The following is a 24,661-nucleotide window of genomic DNA, read 5'->3' on the forward strand; positions in this document are numbered from 1 at the left end:
AATAAGACTCGTGATGGGTCACATGCCCTTTAGGTTCTCAGGAGCAGGGGTGATATTACTTGAGCTCAAACTATAAAACACTAACAGAAAACATCAAGATGATGATCATATCTCAAAGCACACTTGATGGACAGTCTCGAGCCAGGTTTAGCACCTTCTTCACGGAGTTGTTGTGACAGTAATAAGAGAACACTCTGAACCAGAGACTGACAAGGTGAACCCTCAGTTAAAGTGACCTAATGCCATGTGGGCGTAGCTGAGTCCAATGTGATAATGTGCACAGCCTGTCTCAACGCGGTATACTCAGGACAGATGTGGCTGCCACACGCCAGATCCCTGCAGGGTGGGACAGTTCCCCACTCCTGCTTGCAGTCTGGGCATATGAGGTGTTTGTTGCTTTTGGAGACACTGACACCGAGCGCTGATGTAAGAGTGGGTTTTTCCTTACTCTAGCCAAGGGCTTGGTCTTAGTTGAAACTTTAGGGGGAGATAGAAAAGGCTGGATTCCCAGGAAAGCAGTGAATGTGTGGGTAGCATTAGGAGGTGACAGAAGGGAAAAGAGAAGCCCTCTTTTGCACTCCAGGTAACGCTGGCTAGAAAGAAAGGTGGCCATGTGCGTCCAGCTTGGGCACTCCATCTCCTGGCCTTGGTGGTGTCCATTACCCCCGATCTGCTCTTAACTGACTGGATGCTCCCTGCACGTGGGACACTGTGCTCTTAGAACTTAACCCAAACCACCAGGCTCTGGGGCTGGGCTGCAGCTCCGTGGTGGAGCGCTTGCCTAGCACAGCCCCGTCTCTGGGTCGGCTCCCAGCACCGCAGAACACAACACTCTTGGGTTTTACCCAAATTATGTGCAGTACCTAGACCCCTCTGAAAAGTTTCTGTAGAAAGAATGCCTCCAGGTTTGTCTCAACCTCTAGAACTTAAGGTGGACAAGTGGGACAGCTAGATGATTAAATTACCTGATAGCCTGAGGGGAAGTTTGGAATGGAACATTCCTGTTGTACTGGGCATCAGAAACATAGGCAGCTCCAAGAGAAGGTTCTGGAAGGGAGAAAACGTCAGCAGAGGAACTAAACTGCTTTTTCCTAGTGGGAATGCATCAGGCACAGAGGGGAGCCCTGCCCCTCCACCTCCAGCCTGGCTCCCTAGAGGTTGCCACCATCAGCAGAGCCATAGGTGCCTTTCCTGGTGGGTCCTCTGGGACCAAGGATCCTGCAGCAGAGCTGGCCACGTGCACACTGCATTTTCTAGAACTCAAATACAGGTTCTCATTTGAGGAAGGAAAATAAGAAAGCACTGAACAGAATATGTACATGGCTTATGTGGCATATTTACACATAAATAAAGGTTCCATCTGTCCAAAAATACATATGAGTATATGCACACAAACCCAAGTATAGAAACCCAAAATTATATTTAAGCCACTTGGTGGGTGATTGAAGGGATTTTTGAGGTGAAATCTGACAAGTGAATTATCCATGTCTTCCAAATCTACTTAAGGTAGATCTCTATACATACATGGAACTGAAAACCAGTCACAAGGCTTTCATGTAACTCATGGTGGACACTTTTCAGCCAATATATTCTGGACTTTATCCCCCTGTCAGGACACAGAGTTGTATTCTTCTTAACAAGCAACTTATCATTCTGATAGTACTCATTTTTTTTTCTATTCAAACATAGTTGCATTACATATTCTTATGGGGGTGGGTACGACGGAACTCAGGGAGCTTAACCACTCAGCAACATCCCCAGTCCCCCTCCCCTCCCCCAGCCTTGAGACAGGGGCTTGCTAAGTTGCTGAGGCTGGCTTTGAACTTGCAATCCTCCTACCCCAGCCTCCAAGTGCTGGGATTACAGGTGTGTGCCAATGTGCTCAGCTCAACATTCTTTTGTATATTATACACACACACACACACACACACACACGCACACACACAAGAATATCACACGTGCACACATAAATATCTTGGGGCCCTATGAGTGTTTTTGTAGGATTAAAAAAGTGCATTACTTCTTGATGAAAGAAGACATAGATATCCCACAGGCTTCCAAATGGTATGGGAAAGAAGACATGCAGGTAAGCATGCGCATGCGCACGCCCAAACACATACACACGTGCGTGCACGTTCTCCTGCTTGTCACTAAGGGTGATGAGATTTTAAACAGTGTCTAATACCGACCAGCCAAAGGGGCTTCTAGAGAATTTGTTTGCCTTTCCTTAGGACCAGGACTGCTGCCTCCCTGTGTGATGATTCACATTCTGATTCTCCATCGATGAGATAAGAACATACACACACTGACCAGCTATTTAGCCCTTTCCATAGACTTCAGAAAGAAAAATAGTCTGAGAAGCTAATTGACTGCCTGAGCTATCCACTGTAAACAGAAGCCATCTTCCTGCCTGTTTGGAATGGGTGTCTCTTACTGGTCAGGCAAGTTAATCTTAAAAATGCATCACGTATTCATAGGGTCAAAAGATTCCCAACTGTATGCAGATGGTCAGTCATAGTTCTATAAAGCTGTTAAAAATTATCCAAACAGAAAAGAAATGCTTGAATTAAAAGTTGATGCAGAACCATATCCTTAGAGATGGATTCACTGCTGTAAGAATGGATCGCTTTTGGAGTCTCACGCATTCCAGGGCAGGCGGACACTTCACCAGGGCACGTTACCAAAACCTAAGATGCACTATATATGTTTTTGACACATTATACATTTTTCTTTAACATATCTAATAAAATATTAATAGAAAAACTATTAATATCAATTATTTTTCCATCAAGCATCTTTAATATTGAGCAATAAAGAGTTTCCCAGTATACTCTTAGAATTCTGTTTTAGGTAAAAACAACTTGTATCAATAAGAGTTGATTTGTTTCTAGCTTTTTTCAGTGCATGCACATCAACTTTAAGAAAATTCTTTACCTTATATAAATGTTAAAATAGATTCTACTGTCTTTTATGCCTAAAAAAGAAAAAGAAAAAAATAAATACATGTTTAAAAAAAATAAAGGCCTATTAAACCTCAGAAAGATCATACTGGGGCAGCAAAGAATTCTGACTTTTTCAAAAAGTATTTACAGCAATATCTTTTTAAAGTTGCTGCTGTTCCTGGTTTGAGAAGATGACGCAGGGTTTGGTGTAGAGTGTGTGCTCAGCCTGTGCAAAGCCTGGATTTGATGGACACCCAGGAAAAGAAATTTAAAAAATGAAGCTATTAACATCCTTATGACTGGACCCTGAGACAGGAGCCCTTTGACACTCCTAAGCTTCATGTAGACCATTCACAGGCCCTCCAGAGGGAGGATGGGGAAAACCACTCCCACCATCCCTGGGAGCCAGGCCAGGGGGTTATCTCCCTGAGACATCATCCAGACCATAGACCTTAATGAGACCAGCACAGGTTTCCCTCCAGTGCCCCTGGCCATCCGGACACCCCTGGTTGTCAAGATCTGCTCAGGCTCTGTAACACCAAGCCTGCTCCAGGACAGCCCACAGAAGTGCTCTCGAGGCTTTCCCTGCCTTAAGAGGAGGCACATTTCTGACATCTGTCTCCACTTGCAATCTCCTCTACTCTGCCTTCTGGGCCTACTTCCCTCCTTCCCGTTACTGTGCAACTTCTTTCTCCTGCCCATTTCATTGGGAAATGTTGTTCTCAGCAGATGAACTGTAGTAAGCACGCTTACTTGTTGTACTAAAGCCATTTGTGTCTTCCCAGAAAACAAATTCTTTTCATCCAACCCAAGAATGTGACCTATCTTAGACACCCCATTCCAACACTTTATATTCAAGTTCATATGGTGTATTAGTTGGCTTTCTGCCACTGTAAGACCTGAGGTTGCTCATTTATAAAGAGGAAAAAGTTTATTTGGCTCACAGATTCCATATCCAGTTCACATTTGATTGACCCTGTTGCTTTAGACCTGTAGTGAGGCAGCACAATATGGCAGGCAGTGCATGGCAGAGCTACCCACTCACCTCACAGCAGCTGGGAAGTAGAAAGAGAAAGCCAGGAAGGGACCAGGGTCCCAATATGCCCTTCAAAGGCACACCCTTAATGACCTCAGATCCCCCACTGGAGCCCACCTCTGAAACATTCCACTACTTGCCAAGAGAGTCACAGGCTGAGGATGGAGCCTTTAATATATGGGACTTTGGGGAACATTCTTGATCCAAATGATAGCCTTTGGGAACCACTGTCAGTATCTACCGTGAAAATGGCAACCACCAAATACAGATGCTCCCCTGGAGGCACCTCATACAGGCTGCACCAGCCCACAGAGGGCCCTGGTGGACACAGGGGTTCTCAGTCCCCACGGCAGGGGTCCACTCCCTGGGGAGCTTTCAAAGACCCTGGTGCCAAGAACACCCCACACCAGCCATGTCAGAACCCACAGGAGGCGGGACCTGGGATCCGCTTTTTAAAGTTCAAATGTGACTTGACGGTCCAGTGACAGTGGGAAACACGGTCTACACTGGCCTTTCCCTGCAGCTTCCCTCCTGCAGTTGGTTCTCACTGCACCGTGAGGGATACACCTCCCCGACTCCCTTGTCTCCTCTTCTCATAGCTGTGAGGTTTCCTCTTCTCCTCGAGATTGAAAACTGGATTTTAAACAGTTGTGTTTCCTCCCTCCCCTCCTGACCCAACTTTGTAAGCCTTAGAAGGGAGGGGAGAGCACAGAAAGGAGGGACAGATGACTCCAGAGGTTCTCAGGGGAGAGCAAGGACGTTCCTTCCAAACGCCCAGCAGACACCCTCTTCAGTCTCCCCTGCCCTAGGAGTGACCACCGCGAGCCCCAGATTCTGTCAGGCAGGCAGGCGACAGGAGCCGGGAATCGGAAGCTGCTGATGGAAGTGCTTTGAAAACACACTAACATGTCTTGATGATATAGATAAGAAAATCAGCAAAACTAGCCCTATCTCAAGGTCAAGAGAAGTCCCCACACGTCTTAACTTACATTCTTCCACTCGGGTTTTTCCTCCCATTGCCAACACTCCGTCTGTCACTACAAACAGTCTTGCCCCGTCTTGCCTGACTCCACTCCTGCCATAAACTCATCCTGCACGTGGATAAACAGAGCAGGCCCCCGTTTCCCAGGGCCCCCTGTGCAAAAGCTGCCAGTGACTTCTCTTCCCTTAGAGCTACTCTCCTTTCCCAGATAACCAAGTGGGAAATCCTTGGCTTGGCCTTTAGGGGCCCCACAATCCCCTCTCTCCAGCTTTCTCTCCCTGGCTTTCCCTCCAGGAACAACATTCTTTGGAAAAAACAGATGGGATTCCTTGTCCACTGCCCACCGCGGGCCCCCCCTCCACACCTGATCTCATGCTCAGGCGCTGCCCTCCCACTGTCCTTCCTTGGACTCCATCTCACACTGCAGTCTCTCCTGGAGGACGAGCGATCCCACATTTCCACATGGAAAGACCACCTGGAGAAGCTGGGGCAGTGCCTGTACAGTGCGCATCCTGTACAGACAGCAGCCACAGGTGGAGGGCACCGGCCACTCTGGCAAGAAGGGTGAGTGAGTGAGTGACTGCAAACAGGCATTAGGACAAACACCTCGTGTCCCTCAGCATAGCCACTTGCAAACCAACAACCCACAGGCCAAGTGCAGTCTAAAGGTATGTTTTGTTTGGCCTGTAGAATGTGTTTAGGATGTTGGCTACTAATTCAATTTTTTTTCAAAACTGGAACTTACACAAAAGTTTGAAATTATGATTTCTATTTAAAAGATGGATAACATCTGGTGAGGTGGGGCTGTGTTATGGTTAGTTATTGCTGTTCGCCCCAATACTTCATCACCTGAACTTCATATTTTCCCATGTTTTGCGGGTCAGCTGGGCAGTCCTTTTGGAGTCAACTTAGCTGATTCTGAAGGTCATGAGCACTGGGTGTTCTAGGAGGATCTTGCTCACATCTCTTGGCCATGTGCATCCAGAGCATCGAGAGAGCAAGCACCAACACTCATGGGCTTCACACACCTCTGCTTGTGGACATCTGCTAATGTCCCATTGGCCAAAGCAAGTCCCATGGCCCACTTCATGTTCAAGGGCTGGAGAAATGGACCCTAACTGTATGGAAAGGAATTGCAAAGTCATCTTGCCAAGGGGCCTGCATTCAAGGATCAGAAGACTTGGTGAGCATTTTTGCAATCGATGATCAACCCCATGACACAGCTGGAGGTGGGTGACTGTGCTTTTCTTAGGGCAAGGGATATGTCCTCCATGTCATCACAAGCGCTGTCCCCTCTGTCACTGAATCATTCCCACCTAGCTGGCTGGTTTTATGTTGCTCTTGAGGGCACTGCAGATTAAACCAACACTGCTCTCTGGTGAGCCCAGGGAGCCCTGGCCAGCCCTCTGCAGGCTTCTGGTAACTGCCATCTTCCCCTGACACGAACTTTTCTGCAAATGGCTATAAGGTAACACCAGGGACCCAAGAGCTTGAAGACAGAGTAATCACAGACCTGCATGAAAAAGTTGAAGAGTGAGAACATTCAAATAGAAGCACACAAAATATCAAGAGGTGACCACAGAGGACAGTTGACAAGAAACAGCTTGGGGCACAGGCTCTCAGCCCTGGCTGCACCTCAGAATCCCCCAGCAGCCTTAAAGTTACTGGTGGCATGAGCCACATCCTCACCAGTAAAATCAGAATCTCAGGGGCAAAGCTGAACAAAGTACCTTCCTAAAAACTTCCCAATGAGTCTGACCAACAGTGAGGTTAGGAATCCCTAGCATTGGGATATTTGTATTTCAACTCTGAAAGGGAGGGATGCTGATGCATTTTTCAGGGACTATGCAGTTTCCTGTTCTGTGACCCAAAGCTAACTTACAAAAGATAAACCCAGTCAACTGGCCACCCACCTCCCCATATCTAGATGTTCTGCCGCCTCAGAAAATATGGGGCTCTGCTGAGGACTGTCTGTTGGTACCAGGTGCATTACCCTTAGTGCCTGCTGCCTGGAGGAGGTCTCTTAAAGACCTGGAGTCACCAAATCTCTGGCTTCTGTAGACATGCATTAAACAAAACGGCTCACACTGGAGTCAGCCAGGACTCTGACTTATTTTCTGTTCTTCTTCTATTTGCTAAGTTGCTGAGGCTGGCTTTGAACTTGAGATCCTCCTGCCTCAGCCTCCCCAGCCACTGCGATTTCAGGCCAGTGCCACCATGCCCAGCTGTATTTCTTGATCTCTCAAAGTATTAGTCATTTGCATGTGTCTCTTATTTAGACAAAGAAATATGAAACACACAGAGGGAGGGCATCGAGCATCTCTGGCTAAAATGATTTTCTCTCCACTGAAGGCTCTCATGATCACAACGAAGCCTGTCATTTTGTAGATGCTGGGACCAAGGGCAAGACTGGGAACGAAGAAACCATCTCCTCCTCCTGTCCTTTGCCTGATCACTCATTCATTCACCCACTCACTGACAGAGAGGACTTAGTAGAATGCACCTGTTGGAAGGGGCCTGACTTCTGTGGGAGAACAGCAGGCCAGATGGGAAGCCCAATGTTCCACCCCACACATAAGGGCCCTGTGGACTCTCTCCAGCAGGCTACTAGCCCACTGGGAAGCAAGGGAGCAGGGGATGCCATTCAGCCCAGAGTTGAATGACAGGGCCAGCCCAGGAAAGATGGGAAGCAGGACTAAGACACTCTGACCTCCTACACACTTGCATGGCCTGAAGGAAATGACCAGCGTCACTGTGTGCCAGACACTGGGCTGGATCCAACCTGCGTGGTCATCCCACAAGGTGACTGCGATTTACCAATCCCACCTTACAGAGGCTCAAGGAGGAGACCAGCCCATGATCTGGAAACTGCTCCATCAGAACAGGGGTTCTTGCCTCTCTCTCCACCCTCTGTTTCTTATCCCTCCAAAGGAAGCAGCCTAAGAGCAGATGCTTGGAAGCTCCAAGTCATCCAGAGGAGCCTGTCTGTCACAGCAAACACACAGAGCCCACCCTGGAGCTGGGTCCCGCAGGCCCAGGAAGAGCCAGGGCTGCAAACCCCATCCTGCACTGGGAACCTTGGTTGTTTTCCTGCGGGTACAGAGTGCAGTGCGCAGCTCTGGAGCCAGGCCAGCAAGACCTGGAATCAGGTCTCCACGCAATCCAGCTCAGTCCCTGCGGATGGGAGGCCTCTCCTGTGGCACAGGCTTGACAGCTCCAAGTGACCACCAACTCGCAGGGCTGCCCTCCAGCCCACTGTGCGCTTTCCGGCTTCGCAGCTCTCCAGAGCAGCCTGGGCTCTCTGGGCGCAGAGGACAGAGAAAGCGCCCAGAGCAGAGGGGCTCCCCGTCCCATGTCTCCACAGGGGCCCTTGTTCGCAGCAGCCGGTGCTGGCTTTTAGCCGGGTTTGTTTTCTCCCGGGGCTTTTCTCTGGGGAGGCGTCTGGCACGGGGAGGGCGACCCGATGCGCTGGGATCAGGGCGCCCTCGGGCACGGGGGACTGCACCCCTTACCTTTTGGGCGAGAGGCTCATCGCGGGGCTCCAGACGTAAGCGACTCACCCCCCGCGGCTGGGCCGGTCCGGGGCATCACGGCTATGGGGCACCAGAAAGGGATGCTCCAGCATCGGGACCGCGCCAGCGGACTCTGCCCCCAGCAGGCTGGCGGCAGGCCTCGGTTGCTGCTCCAGCCAGCAGCGAGAGCTCTGGAGGCCCCTTCCAGGACACGCTGGCCGGGGCGGGGCGGGGTGGACCGCGCGGGTGGCCTGGTCAGCAGCCCTTGGCCCAGTGTGCAGACTGTGCGCCCCAGCGCGACATTGTGTGTGCTCTGCTTTGGGATCAGCGGAATATGAAGGGAACCTTCCTCCAGAGCTTCTTTGGAGAATTAAATGAGCTAATATATGCGCAGGGGCGGCTGCTGCTGGGCGCTGGTAAATATTGGTTCAGTCCTGCCCTGGTGGAGTCCCCCAGAGATGGGGTGCGGCCTCCTATGGGGGATACCCCCAGGGAAAGAGATGTGGGTCCTCCTTTCTTTTCCTGGGGCTTCCCAGTACCATCCTGACCTGGAACTCTGGGTTGCCAGAAATGCTAAATTTTCAGGAGAAAATGGAAATGTGAATTTGTTTATTTATTTTTTGTGTACTAGGGATTGAACTCAGGGGCACTCAGCCACTGAGCCACATCCCCAGCCCTGTTTTGTATTTTATTTAGAGACAGGGTCTCACTAAGTTGCTTAGAGCTTCGCTTTTGCTGAGGCTGGCTTTGAACTTTTGATTCTCCTGCGTCAACCTCAGGAGCTGCTGGGATTATAGGCATGTGCCACCAAGACCAGGAGAATTTTCATGATCCTGTTCCTGAGTTTTTTTCTTTTAATGTTGGCTATGAATTTAAAATAATGATAAATCCTTCCATGCCACCAAGGGCCAGCAAGGGCAAGTGTTGCTGGACACCCGTACCAACCAAATCCCTGGTCACCTCCAACAGAAGGGCGAGGCCTGGAGAGGCTGTGACTGGCTCTGTCACCTTTAGGCACATACTGTCCTTCTGGATGGTTCAGCAGGAATCTGCTAGGTCCTGATGGCTGGCAAGTCAAGGTCAGAGAAAGATGGGCAGAATTACAGCCCCAAGGATTCTATCCCTTATCCCTGGAAGTGTATAATCTATTTCTTTTCAGACAAATGAGAAGTTTACAGATGTAATTCAGGTTCCTAATCAAGTGACTTTAAAAATAGGGAGGTCACCCTAGATGACCTGGGTTGGCCCCATGGAATCCCAAGGGCTCTTAATGTCAGCAGAGGACGGAGGGGAGGTGAACCTTTCCAAGCCCACCAAGGACCCTGGGCAGGTTGGAAAGCTGTTACCTCCACCTGCAGGGGCAGCCCCAGACCTCCAGGAAGGAGCAAGGCTCAGCCCGTGCATTTATGGGTGCCTGTGAGACCCCACTCAGAGGATGCGGCCTCGCCTCACGGACCTCTGGCAATACAGGCTGTGTGAGAAAGTACTTCAGTCTCCTCAGTGTGTTAAGGTGGAAACCTGGCAGAACGCTGGCCTGCGCCTCAGAGCTCACATCATGCTCCAGTCACAAGGCTGGCCCACAGAGCCAACTGTGTGGCCTCAGCTCCCCGGGGGCGGCCAAATCCCACATCTGCAGCCCCACCTTTGATTGTTCCCGCCAAGGCCCCACCTCACATCCCCTCTGAGCCCTCCTCAACTTCTCAAGGCCAGCGGATCACGTCCTCTCTGTCCTGACTCTTCATGAAGACAGCCACGTGGCACTTTGCAGATGTAGTCCCCCCCCCACCCCTCAGGCCACAGCATCTGTCAGAGGAAGAAGACAGGCAGGCTCTATCTTTGAATCCCCAGCACCTGACCTAGAATGGTAAAGAAAATTCACCCTGGCTGCTGGCCACGGAGCTGTCTACAGGATGTATCCAAGACTCACCTTCGTAACTGTTGAGTGAATGGATTATATAAAACTGCCTGCCTGCTCTTGAGAAAGGCCAAATATTCCATTTCTATCTTAAGTGACAACTTATAGAATGGTTGCTTTATGGTAGTGTCTTTTAAAATGGCTTTTTTTTTTTTTTGTAAATGTGTTCAGTGTGAAGAGTTAAAACAACTAATCAAAGATCGAGCCACTGTGAGCACATTTTGATGGACAGCCTTCCCTACAGCTCCTTATCTGCACGTACACAAGCAGGCACACATGCTTCTGTAAAACAAATATCCTACCTGCACCCACTGTGGATAGCCTTCTACCCTGCATCCCAGGCTCAGGTCAGACTTTCACCCCTCTGTGTGGGAGGCCAACCTTACAGGTAACTGAGTTACACTCCCCAGCTGGGTGCTGAGGCACTTAGTCACAGAAATGGGTGTGTCTTGCTACAGCCCCATGGGTGAAGCTATGTTCACCTGTTCCTTTGTAATATAAACCCTTGCCCTGTTTAGGATAGAATCTTCCATGGAAGTGCCTTGTGTGTGTCCCCTCCTCTTACTGTGCCCTTGGGTATGGCCTACCCAGGTGTCAGTCAACCTGCTGACAGTGGACATCATGAAGATACTCAGCCCCCTGAAACCTGACCCCTTGCCTCACTTGAATAGCTTCTCCTCAATAAAAGGGGTCAGCGCGTGCTCTCTCTCTCTTTCTGCGGACCCTTAAGGTCAGAGGAGCTGTCACAGCAACCCCAAAGAAATAGGTATTTGTGTCTCTTGTGTGGTTATTTCGTGCAGCCCAGTTAGCCCAGTTTAACTAGAGTGACCCCTGAGCCTTTTAGTCACGAGAACAGAAACCCGGCACCTCTGTCCACAGGAGGTTCCTCCTTGATCTTGGTTAGTCTTCACAAGGAACTTTCCATAAGGCAAGTACATGACTGAAGTTTGCTCAAACTGACTAAAAAGAAGCAGCGGGTTGAAGGGGAGAGATGTCCTTCTCTCTTCCTCTCTTGTGCCTATGAAAGTAGACTTTAAAAGCATGTGTTCCTGGCTGGGTGCAGTGGTGCACGCCTGTAATCCCCGTGGCTCGGGAGCCTGAGGCAGGAGGATCATGGGTCAAGGCCAGCCTTAGCAGTTTAGCAAAGTCCTAAGCAACTCAGCAAGACCCTGCATCAAGGAGGTTTACCCAAGGCTTCAGTGCCCAGAGGTTTTCTTGGGACTTGGTCACAGGCTGCGTGGCTAACCCGTAGACTGCCGCCTATCTCTGGGCTAATACCTTTGGTTTGGTTCCTCTAGAGGTTGGAACTAATACTCCATAGCCCAGAGCCCCCAGGCAAACTCCATGTTTCTGCCCAGCAGGATGTTCCCAGTCCAGAGGATCTCCCAGTGACTGAGGGCAGAGGCTAGATCTCTCTTTGGCCAGGGTTAGTTCTTCACCACATACTTGTACTTATATTTGTTTTCTTTTTGCAAATTCTCTTCTTTTACTATTTATTCTCAAAAGGATAAAACAATCTAAATATTCACTAAGAGGGGACTAGTAGAATAAGCCAGCTAGAAAAAAAATGGGGCATATACCTATAGACCATGAGGCGATGGCCAGTATGTTACTCAGCTGTCCATCCCTATAACAAAATACATGAGATAATTAACTTATAAAGAGAAAATGGTTATTTGGGGCTCAGTTTTGAAGGATCTAGTTCATGTTTGGGAAGACCCAGTATATTTAGGCTTCTTAGTGGAATTGCTGGGTGGCAATGATGGGGACCACGTGGCCGAGAAAAACTGTTTACCTCGTGTCCAAGAAGCAAAAGAGAAGATGAGGGGGCACGGTTCCCAAATCCCCTCCAAGTGTGTGCCCCCAGAGACCCAAAGACCTCTATGAATTCTCCCTCTGAAATCCTCTACCACATCCCAATAGTGCTACCCTGAGGACCAAACCTTGAATACACAGGTTGCTGGGACACTTAGCCAAACTGCTGAAAGGAACTATTTAGTGAAAAGAGAAAGACGATGTTCATAGCAGCACAATTCACAATAGCTAGACTGTGGAACCAACCCAGATGCCCTTCAATAGATGAATGGATAAAAAAAATGTGGCATTTGTACACAATGGAATATTAATCTGCACTAAAAAATGACAAAATCATGGAATTTGCAGGGAAATGGATGGCACTAGAGCAGATTATGCTAAGTGAAGCTAGCCAATCCCTAAAAAACAAATGCCAAATGTCATCTTTGATATAAAGAGAGCAACTAAGAACAGAATAGGGAGGAAGAGCATGAGAAGATGATCACCATTAAACAGGGACGAGATGGGGGAGGGAGAGAGAGAGAGAGAAGGGAAATTGCATGGTAAAGGAAGGAGACCCTCATTGTTATACAAAATTATATATAAGAGGAAGTGAGGGGAAAGGGAAAAAACGAGAGAAATGAATTACAGTAGATGGGGTGGAGAGCGAAGATGGGAGGGAAGGGGAGGGGAGGGGAGGGGGGATAGTAGAGGAGAGGAAGGGCAGCAGAATACAACAGACACTAGTATGGCAGTATGTAAAAACGTGGATGTGTAACCCATGTGAATCTGCAATATGTATACGGGGTAAAAATGGGAGTTCATAATCTGCTTAAATCAAATGAAATCAAATGAATGAAATATGATATGTTAAGAGCTTTGTAATGTTTTGAACAACTAATAATAAAAAAAGAAAAAAATTTAAAAAAAAGAAAAGAGAAAGTTGGAAAAGACCTGGTTGGAAAAGACCTGTACATGTCATAACATCATATTTCTGTTTACCTGGAGGGGCTTGAATATGTAAACAGTCACTCATAATAAAGACACGAAGGAAGGTGATACTAGAAACCTTTTTAAAGGTCATCTCGGGGGAAAAAAATAAGGTCATCTTGGGGAATAAGAGAATGAGGCATCTCCCATGTGCAGATGCAGTTTTTAAATAGTCCGCATTACTAAAAGGAGAAATGGCTTATTCCAGAGACGGAAATACTCTACTCCTTGACTTGCAATGGGCCACAGCCTAATAAATCCATCACAAGTGGAAAATGTGGGGCTGGGGTATGACTCAGGATACAGCACTTACCCTGCATACATGAGGCCCTGGGTTTGTTCCACAGTGTGCGCGCACGTGCGCGCGCGCGCACACACACACACACTCACACATTTTTAAGTCAAAAGTGCATTTAATAACCTCACCTATGGAATATCATAGCCTAGCCTTGCCTATCTTAAGCATGTTCAGAGGACTTACATTAGTCTACAGCTGGGAAAAGTAATCTAATGTGAAGTCTGTTTTATAATGAAGTGTCAGGTATGTCACATAATTTATTGAATACTGTACAGAAAATGAAAAGCAGAGTGGCTGTATGGATATACACTCACATCATCCCACAGTCAAAAGATTGTTAGCCTGGAGTGGTGACATGCCTGTAATTCCAGCAGCTACGGAGGCCGAGGTAGGAGGATTGCAAAGTCAAAGCCAGCCAGACTCAGCAACTTAATGAGGCCCTAAGCAACTTAATGAGACCCTGTCTCAAAACTAAGCATTTTTTTAAAAAAGGGCTGGGTGTATTGCTCAGTGGTTAAGCTGAGAAAAAAAATGTTAATTCACAGCATCATTAAGTCAGGGACCCACTGTACACATATGAGCCTGGGACATCTTGTCATGCCAGAGAGCAAGGGGACTGACCTGAGAGGACTGGTCATGTATGGAAGGATTCAGGGACCAGCTTCACTGGCCAGAGATGACATCGTTGGAGCACCAACAAGGGCAATCATAGCCACAGGCTGAAACATGAAGTAAGCTGAACTCTGTGAGTTCCTAATGACATAAAGAGTTCAGCCAGAGGGGGCCTGGAAACCAATTCATTATTTGGAGAACTGGTAAATGAGGAGAAGACCCAACATCTACCCCAACTTTAATCTCATTTAATGAAACTATATTCAGGATACCACTGGGTGGACGGCAGGAGGTTTCTCCTTACTGCCGTATTCCAGGTGAGAAGTGAAGAAGAAATGAAGCAGTAGAGCATGACCTTGTGCAGTTCCTGCTGAGCTCATGGGTGAGGGCCAGGGCCACCGCGACTCCTGACATCATTGGGAAGAAAAACCACGTGCCTCTGTCTCCCCATAGCACCTATGATGTACCCAGGCCGAAAGTGAACTTGACAAGGTCTCTACACCTAAACAATCACTGTGAAGAAGAGAGAAAGAAAAAAAGAAAGTGAGGGAGGGAGGGAAGGAGATGGAGTGAGAGAAGGAAGGAAACATGGGAAGGAGGGAAACAGAAGAAAAAGAAGAGGGAAGCCAGGTGCCGTGGCACAGACCTGTAACCTCAGCAGCTTGGGAGGCTGAGGCAGGAGGATTGCGAGTTCAAAGCCAGCCTCAGCTACAGTAGGGGGCTAAGCAATTCTGGGAGACCCTGTCTCTAAATAAAATACAAAATAGGGCTGGGGACGTGGCTCAAGGGTCGAGTGCCCCTGAGTTCAATCCCCAGTAATAAAACAAAAAAGGCGTGAAAAATTCCTCTAGACATGGATTTTATTATTACATGCAAGTGTGTGGAGTGGTGATTATACACACACCACGTACAACGTGATTAGCATCGCCCTCCTCTTAAACATTCACCATTTCTTAGTGTCAGGAAGCTCTAATCTCCTCTCTTCTAGTTCCTTATAAATTTGTGATACGCTGTTGTAAACCACGATCGCCCCACTGTGATCTAACTGCACTTGAAACCATTATTCTCCCCAGAATGTAGATTTTAAGAAGAGTTTTGATTCTAAAAAAGTCGGAGTACTGTTGATGCTTGGTATTCTTGTCCTAAAGTCCCTGACCACTGAATTAGCCATGTTGACTGCCGCCCCTCGGGGTAGGTTCCTATGGGCTATGATCACATTTTCATCCACTGGTCAGGCTGCAGCCCTGTTCAATGTGCACTTCTGTTTCCCTCACTTAACTCACAGCTGACAGCACTGTATCTCATGCCCCAGTGAAGCTTACCTAGCATATTTTCCCCACAGGTAAGTCCCAGATCTTGCTCTTAGGAACACTACACAGCACTTCAGTGCTTGCTTGGGGCCACTTGAAACAGCAAAATCTCTAAGAAAAAAAAAATGCAAATATGCAAAAAAAAAAAAAAATCGTGGACTCAATAGAAAAGGACACTTGTTTGTAGCAAGTGAGAACTGAAGCAAAAAGTCAGAGTACCACTTTGAATGACCTCAGCTGGGGGTGTGCATGTGAAAGGACCCAAGGCTTGGCAGTTCTGCAGATGTCTGCAAATTCCTTGAAAAGCACTATGAGAATTGAGTACTCTGGGTATTGGTTTTGGAGTTGCACATACGTTTTAGCAGGTTGTCAAATTCACAGAATCTGGAGGAATGAGGAGTAATTGTATTTCATAGATCCAGGATTGTAGCTAGGTGAATGGACTTGCTCCAGGTAGGCTGTTTTTGAAAGAGCCATGGTGGTTTTCCAGTGATAAAGACCTTTGATGCAGCCATAGAAGTTTGTGCAAGCTTCTCTGCCCAGCTGAGAATCTTCCTCCACAGTGTGAACAACCCCCGCCCCAGTGCTGTCTCTGGACAGCGGATGGTCCTGTAGCCATCGGGTTAGTGCCGCCCACCTGGTCCACAGGTCCCACACAGTACCCAGATCCATCTATACCTGGTGCCTTACTCTCTCCCAGCCACTTACTTGTCTGTCAGTCTCCTGGATGTGCCTTGGGTGCTCAGAAAAGGTGTGCAAACTGACAGACACCAGGCTCTAAGCTGGACCTCTGAACTCGAAGTGAAATACAGGAGAAAGACCAGGTGTTTGGGGATGGAGGTGGAAGGATGTGTCACTCTGGTCCGGTAGGGGAAAAGTAAACAATTAAACTAGGAGGATCTGAGGCGGGTTTAATTAAAGGATGACTTATAAAAGGATAGGGGCTCTAGAATAATCTTTAGGGCTAGCCAGGCTGATCTGGCACCATCCTCAGCCCCCTCCCCAGGCCAAAGGGAGAGGGAGACGCAGCTGCTTCCGGGGGAGCAGGGAGGATGGAGACATGTCTGCCTTCAGAGGGGCCAGAGCAGAGTAAGAAGGCAAAGCCCTCTGTCCAAAAGGCACGGTCACTGAGAGGTATTACAGTGTCTACAGGGGGTCCTCCTGCTTCCCCTCTTCCTCTCTCGTGTTTTCAGTTCTCCTTCTCTCTCTCTGTCATGTTGCTTTTCATTGACTATTTAGAGTCGCACTCCCTCCAGAGAGGTTACAGACCCTCGCAGGCATCTGCTCTGGATCTTGGCAGACCCTTCCTCCCCACTGCAGGGTTCTGCTGCCTCCAGCCACAGGACTGGGTGGATGTGTCATGCCCCAGCAGGAGGCGAGCAAGTGGAGCCAGGCATCCTCCATTCCCAAGAGCTGCCACCCCAGCCAACATGGCAGGAAAAGCAACCCCCCAGGAATTAAAACCTTCACCCCAGGATCCACCAGGCACCCGCATGAGCTGGGGAAAAGGCGCAACCCTTCAAGAGGTGCCTATGGAAATGGCCAGGGTGCTGCCGACTTGTGGGATGGTGGAGGACGGCCACAGCCATGCCCCAGGTGTGGGCACCCTACCCTAACCCCCCATGCACCCACACCGTACCTGGGGGGTAGCATGGCAGCAGTTGCTGCACCAGGGGAGAAGGGAAGGCTAGGTGAGGCCAGGGCACTCAGTGGGAAAGCAGGTGGCTGAGAGCCCACCTTGGGAGATGGGCCTCTCCTGAGGCAAGGCTCCAGGTCCTGGCACATCCTCCACTATCCCGATTGAACTTCCCTTTAAAATGCAAATTCAAAACAAATTATTAAGAATTTCAAGATGGCCACTGCAGAGCCAGGGCCGTTCTGAATGTGGGACCCTGTGTAGCTGTGCCAGTCCTACACCTATGAAGCCATCCCTGAGAGGAGAGGGACAAGACCAGCTGGAGATGACACCCTAGAAGGGCAGGCAGGGAATAAGACCCCACCCTCGCTTTCCTCCCCATTTCTGGGTGGGTCTCTTCAATGGGAGAACCCAGATGCCAGCCAGAAGGCAAGATTGCCAGTGGAACAGAATCCACAGAGGTCAGCCTCCTGGGGCCGATGGAAGGACGAAAGATGTGGAGAGTCTAATCCCACCCAGTCTGCACCTTCGCCCCTCAATATTCACTCTTTAATATGGGTGGGAAAGAGCTACCATATCACTGGAAGCTAATGTCAGCTTGGTCATTGGTATGGTCTGAATGCTTGTGTCCCCCAGATTCATGTGTGGATCCCTAACCCCCCATATGATGGTCTTAAGAGGTGAAGCCTCAGCGACATGAGGGTGGGGCTTTCAGGAATGCAACTGGTGTCCTTATAAATTTCCATTGTTTATAAGCTACCCTACCTATGGTAGTTTGTTACAGTCACACTCCCACCTGAAACAGAAAGGGAGCCACCAGCGACATCCTCTATATAAAGTAGTGGGACTGCAGGCAACAATGAAGTAACAGCAGCATGACTGCAGAAACCCTGCTTCTGTAGCTGGTCCCAGGACCTACGGGGTAATGACATCCCTTCACCTGCTCCATGATCCCCTCAGCCTTTGCTAAACAGGAATCTTTAGCTGGCAGAGTGATCCCACCTTCCTCTCCTACGGGAACTCCACTGGCAGTCCCGTCTTACTTGGGTTGCTATAGTTTTTTTTCCATAAACTTGTACAGTGGGACATAGAAATATAATAAGAGATGTCCAATGCACCTCCAAGACTCCAGACCTGGCTCTCCCTGCCCCACTGTAGAGCAGATCTTCCCTTGGCCATTGGGACTACTAGCATAGGCAACATAGCACCCCTCCCTGTGCATGTTGTTTGGCAGCAAGAGGAGCCCAGAATAGGCAGGGATATTCTACTTGCAGTGCTTTGGTACCTGGTAGAGAGAGTCTCCCTTAAGTTCCAACACTGCTTTGGTTTGGAAGAGTGTATCCTACAGGTCCATGAGTTGGAAGCTGGGTCTGCAGGGTGATGCTATGGGGAGGTCCTACGGGCCTTTAGGAAGTAGGGCCTAGGTCACTGAGGGAGCACCCCAAGGTACATTCTGGGACCTCATGCCCATCCTCTCTTTTTCTTTGCTTCCTAGCTCATGATGTCAGCAGTTTGTTCCATTGTGCACTCCAAAGCCCCGAAGTAGTGGGGGAGTCACAAGGTCTAGGGATGGATCCCCCAGAACCATGAGCCCAAATAAACCTTTGGGCTATTATTACCTTCTATCCCTGGCTAAACAACCACCTTGCACATGAACCTATTTTGAGCAAGGGCCAGGGAGGCAAGGGAATGGACGTCTGGCACCCACAGGAAGGGCCATCTTGCTAGCTGGCTTGTTGAGCACCTTCTCTGTGTCAGGTGTCCCCTGGTGGTCATCCAAAACAGGTCCACTCATGAACCAGGAATGGGATGTTTCCAGAAAATTCTCCCGGTCCTCCTGAGCATGCAAGTGCAGGCTGAGAGAGAGGCAGGGAGCTGGAGGAGAGGCCAAGGGAATTTTGAGCTGGTTGCTCACACAGTCTCCCTGGGCCCTTGAACAGGCCCAGGCCCAGTCTCCCACTTATTATTCTCTCTTAAAAATGAGGCACTGCTGTATATACCCAGTTATCAGCCATCAGTAATATTCCTTTCACAACAGTCCACTCAGGCTCCAGAGTCCTTGAGATCACACAGGCAGGAGTGTAGCTTCTACTTGGGCTGACCAGCAACACAGGAAGTGCTGTACTAAGAGCATTTGCCACAGAGGAAGACGGGAGGTCTCCCTTGCAGTGCTCTACGTGGGGCTCAGCAGAAGCTCCTCATCTCATCCTCGTCACTGCCACAGATACTCCCAGTGCCAGAGCTGGCTCCATGATAACAACCAGGGGCAGAGCAGCTCGCCAGTCAGTCTCATGAGCTGCCAGGCTGGAGCAGCACCCCAACCCCCAGACCCAAAGAGACCGGCCACTAGATGTATTGCCAAGCGCAGCTACTTCCCGTTCACTTTAGAAGGGATATCCTGACCTGCCCAGACCACTGGACACCTGGACACTCACCATGCAGCTTGACCCTGAACTTACCTGTCTCTATGACCTTCCGACTTGTACCTGTCCTACAAAGGCACCCACAGTTCCTACTATTTCCTGTTACCAGCCCATTGCCATGAATGGACCAGCATGCTATTTTGCAGGATTTCAAGATTGTCAAGGTTCCTCTGAACAAATGGACAGAACCCTGAAGCAAGGCAGAGAAAATATAAGGCTGTCCCTGCAATAGAAATGCAAATTGCTTTTGACTTCTCATCTGATGGGAATGGGAAAGAGAGCCTTTACCAGGTCAATCAAACACTATGGTGAATGCCAAAAATCCATGTGCAGAGCTGCAAACTTCAGACTTCAAACTACAGTCCGACCACTCCAACACTACTGTAGCATTGTCTAACTTGAAGACATATATATTTTACTATATAATTATATTTTGCCATTTGTCTATGCTTAGTAACAAATTTGCAATTTTTTATTTGATATAACAAAGGCTTTGATGTAATTTCTCTTAGATTTTGCATTTTTCATTATTATTATGCTTAACCTCAAACATATTGATTCTTATATAATTGTATTAGTATTATGAACAATCACATGAAATGTTGTGAATATAATTATAGGGCTGTTTTTCATCTAGTATGAACCTTTCCATCAGTGTGGAAAACTAAGAAAATTTCTTCCCGCTGTATAATCTGGGATTTGTAGCTTAAAGTTTGTTTTTCTGTGAATAAAATGTACTCAATAAATGCTTATATAATTATAGCAAAATGGATTCTGCTGTCATGTATGACTAAAAAGAACCAATAAATTAAAAATATATTTAAAAATGCAAATAAAAAGATGAAAAAAAACCTATGGTGTTTAGAAATGAAATATTTGGGAGGTGATTAGGATTGAATAAATTCACCCCAGTGAAGTCCCCATGACTGGATACAGGTGACTTTATAAAGGGAGGGGAGTGGAGATTTCGGAGGATACCCATCCTTACACTCGTGGTTCTCGCCATGTGAAGCTCTGCCCTGGCTCGGGACGCTGCCAGCCAGAAGACCATCCTCAGCTGCTGCCCTTGCCCCTGATGTAGACCTAGGAAACAAACCTCTCCTCTTTATACTCCTCCACTCTGGTACTGTGTTATTAGCGACAGTGACTGGATTAATAGAAGGCAAATGCTCTGTTTTAATCAGATCACAGATTCATCTTTTATGGGCACATTCAAGTATAAAGTGACCACTTTACTGCTCAGGGCCTGGGAGTTGCAGAGGAAGGTAACGTCATTTATATACTTTAAATGAATTTACATAAGCAGCAAAGGTTCAGAATGGTACATGATAATGTCTTTTCCCTTGGTAAGTGCTTCAAACAGCAAACTCAACAGCAGCAATTAATGTATCCTTCAAAAGACACTCTGTAATCTATTAACTCATGACATTTGACTATTCAGCCTATTATTAATCCAAATTTAATATTCACCTCAAAACCAGTTTACTATTATCAAATCCACTAAAATGTCCTACTGAAACAATTTTCCAAGGTGAAAAAAATACAAAGATTCAAGCTGGGGACATGTTGGCTTCTTAAGAGGGATTTTAAGATTGTAGATCTTTGTCTCTTCCCAGCAGCTCTCTGAATATGACCCCAGTTTCCTCATGTTAAAATAAGGGCATTGCATAGTCTGGCTGGCTCTGCAGGTCTAAAGCTCCCATGTCCAGGATCTGCCTATTTTCAGCCCAAGGCATCTTAGGGATGAGGCCAGAATTCCAAATGAGGTTCAAATTTGCAACAACACTAGTGGCCCAGGTACACAGTCTCAGAAAAAGACTCCAAAATGACTTAAAATTAACACATCATACCAAACTTTTTGTTTTATAAGTGAGAAAACTTAATTAAGGAGAAATTTCATGTTTTCTTCTGATTAACCTACTTATCTTTCAAAATTCAGTTCTGAGCTGGAGGTACATAGCTCAGTGGCAGAATGCATGCCTAGTCAGTGGGAGGTCCTGAGTTCCATGCCCAGCACTGCAGGGAGGAAGAAAAGGAAGAGGAAGAGGGAAGGAAGAGGAGGACAGGGGGGGAAAGAGAGAGGACCTGAGAGGAGAGACTGATTTAATTTAGCCATTCACCCAGAAGATACAGCTGGCCACTCCCTACTGTCATCAACATCAAATATTCACTGTGTGTCAGTTATCTGCCAGTCCCTGTTCTAAGCACTTAGGATTCATGGTGCACAATGGAGAAGAAAATCCTTGCTCTCAAGTGGCTTATATTCTAGGTGGGGGGGGAGGGCCGGAGGCACTGCACTGTAAATGTAATAAGTAAATCATGCTGTATGTGGAAGGGAGCCAGTACTAGAGGGAGACAGAAAAGGATCATGGGGATCAGGAACACCAAGAGTGGGAATGGCTGAGTTTGTGAGTGACTTGTTTAGTTAGTTAGTTTTGAGTTTGAGATTTTTACCTAGTCTGATAGCTTCATAAAGAGGTGAAAGTTGATTAAAAAAAAAAAAAAAACTTATAGGAGATGGGGAAAGGAGCCAGGGAGTATCTAGAAGAAGAAGGGCAGGGTCCCACCCTGTGAACATTCTCCACCAGTTCAGGTCACACAGAGCCCTCGGGGCCACCACAGAGGCTTTTACACTCCAGGGTTTGAGTAGAGCAGTGACATGATCCAACTTCTTCCCTGCAGGCCCACCTGCTCTGGTTGCTGTGTGGGGAATAGAACATGGTGGACAGGAAGAGAAGCTCTGAAAGCCGGTGGGGGCTGTTGCAGCCTCTCAGGTAAGAGGCCAGGACTGCTTGGACCCAGGGCGGTGGCGGAGTTCGGCTCTGTCCTGAAAACACAACAGGGTGAGCTAAGAGATGAGATGACACTAATGGGAAACATAAGTAAAGTGTTTCCTTGAGTTTTGTGAGCAAACAAATCAAACCCGTGGACAGGGTTGTGGGAACTCCTGATTTATACCTGTCGGAAGTATAAGTGACAACCTACCACTTGAAACTGGCAATTTGAAGGGGGTGGGGTGTGGTCAGAGTCTTGTGATTCTGACTTCTCAACTTGTAGTATCTGACACTATTTCCAGATAGAATTGGAGGGCATTCAACTGCTGGTGTTCACTGCAGAACTGGTTGGTGTGTGGGGCTTCTCCCACATCTGATGTCTGAAGTACTGAGCGTCTGCATAAGAGGTAGTTGGTACTGAAAACCAGAGTGGGAAAGTGTTTTTCCCACACTATGTAACACATTGCTGCAAACTTTGCAACTTAAAACAATACACCCTTATTCTCTCACACTTTCCATGGGCCAGGAGTCTTTAGCTAGGTCCTCTGTTAAAAGTTTCACAAGGCTGCAACTAAGGTGCCAGGCTGTGTTTTCATCTGGAGGCCCCAGTGAGGAAAATGTGCTTCCAAGCTCATTCAGGTTGCAGACAGTTGGTTTATTTGTGGTTGTAGGATAAGGGATCTAGCTGTTAGCTTGGAGCACCCCGCCATTCCCAGGGGTCACTCACAGTTCTTTGATGTCAACTCCTTCAACACTTCCACCCTCTTCATCAAGCTGTAAGGAAAGTCTTCAATGTAACATAAAGCAATCAGAGGTGACACCGTATCACCTTTGCTTTATTCTATTAGTTAGAAGCAAGTCTCTGGATCTGCACACTTAAGTGCCTGAACACCAGGAAGTGGGACACACGCGGGATCACAGTGACCTGTATCATTAGAAGTGTGTGTGCCCCTCATCTCAACAATTCTGTCTCCTGTTAGCACTGGCATAGCATGGCTAGTGTGACAAAAGAACTTCATTTTCTTTTTAAGCTTTTGTTTTTAGTTGTTGACAGACCTTTATTTTATTTATTTTTTATGCAGTGCTTAGAATCAAACCCTGTGCCTCCCACATGCTGGGCAAGAGCACTTCCACTGGGCCCCAGCCCCAGCCCCAGCCCCAGCCCTAAGAACTTCATTTTCAATTTAAAGAAATCTAATGATCAATTTAATTTAAAAACCCATAGTAAACTCAGTTTCAGGGAAAAAAAATTTTGTGTAAGTAAATGAGACTTCTTTTTCAACTGTAAATTTTATAAAACTAGATACAGATCAAATATCTCCACTGAAAACTCAGTGTTTAAACAGTATGATTGATGTTAATTGTAAAGATATACACCAAGTTTCAAAGACAATACAAAAACCAGAAATCTCTTAAATAATTTCCAAACTGATGTTGAAATGATAAGATATATTATTAAAAACAATTTTATCTGCTTGTACTTATTTTTGAAAGAAACGAGTTACCAGAGGATTTTAAGTTGCACACGTGGTTCAAATTCTATTGCTGAGCAAAAATAAAGAGGTGCTGAGCTTACACTTGGCAAGACACCAATGTCAGCTAATAGTACAAGGAAACATCTGATGGGACACTGTGGAGGGCTCAGAGGGGTGCAGACGGGCTCTCCAAGAGCTGCAAGACTGTTAAGGGTGTGTGGGTGCATCTCGGGGGAGCCCAGGGAGCGCTAGAGGAAAATGGGGTGGTGGTCATTCCGCTCTCCTGGGCTCCACCGCGGGTGCCAGGCGCAGCAGACCTAGGAGCGCTGGCTTGGGAGCCCTGCCGCCCAGACCCCGGCTGCCCAGCCCCTCCCCCAGCTCGTGCGCCCCTGGGTCAGTCTTTACAGACACAGGGTCCACTCACTTCTCAGTGTCTACACCCCTGTCCTTGCTTACCTGGACCAGCCCAGTCACCGGACCTGTCCAGGGCTGCACCTTGGGCCTCCAAGTCTGCCCCTAGAAGGCTCCGTGGGCATGTTGAAACGTACCTAGGTCCCAGGCTCCTGGCACCCACAAGGCCCAGGAGCAGCCCGCTGCTCTCCTGCTCTCATCCCTCAGGTGTGATCCAGCCCCAGGGCCTTTGCCCTGGCTACTCCTGCCAGCTGAACCCTCCTCCCTCTGGTGTGCCTCACTCAGGTACTGCTTCCCCAGGAGGCCTACCTTGCTGTTGAGTCCTCAGCGAGGTGCTGCTGCACACCTGTCACTACTGGGGGAGAAGCTGAGGCAGAAGGATCACTAGAGCCCAGGGGTTTGAGACTAGCCTGGGCAGCATAGAGATCCTGTGTCCGTTGCTGACACACGTAGCAGGACGCCCCGCGCCAGCAGCTGCTCCACCGGCTCTTCGCCCGGTGCCCGCGTGAACGTGCGGCGTTGCTTGACCCTCGCGCAGCGCCGTAGGCCCC

General features: G+C 48.1%; 1 long non-coding RNA gene across 3 annotated transcripts; it reads right to left on the reverse strand.

Moving 5' to 3' along the window:
• Positions 1-969: 969 nt before the first annotated feature.
• LOC144249722 (uncharacterized) lies at positions 970-24,626 on the reverse strand. Of its 3 annotated transcripts, XR_013342278.1 has the most exons (4): positions 24,420-24,626; positions 22,952-22,998; positions 22,139-22,277; positions 14,310-14,594 (listed from the first exon to the last, which is right to left on the reverse strand). It is a non-coding gene; the product is annotated as an uncharacterized LOC144249722 (long non-coding RNA). The 3 variants fall into 3 exon arrangements; XR_013342280.1 differs by lacking the exons at positions 14,310-14,594; positions 22,139-22,277 and adding an exon at positions 970-1,047; XR_013342279.1 differs by lacking the exon at positions 22,139-22,277.
• Positions 24,627-24,661: the final 35 nt, after the last annotated feature.

Source organism: Urocitellus parryii, chromosome 12 (assembly GCF_045843805.1).
Source record: "Urocitellus parryii isolate mUroPar1 chromosome 12, mUroPar1.hap1, whole genome shotgun sequence".
In the NCBI taxonomy this organism is placed as follows: domain Eukaryota; kingdom Metazoa; phylum Chordata; class Mammalia; order Rodentia; family Sciuridae; genus Urocitellus; species Urocitellus parryii.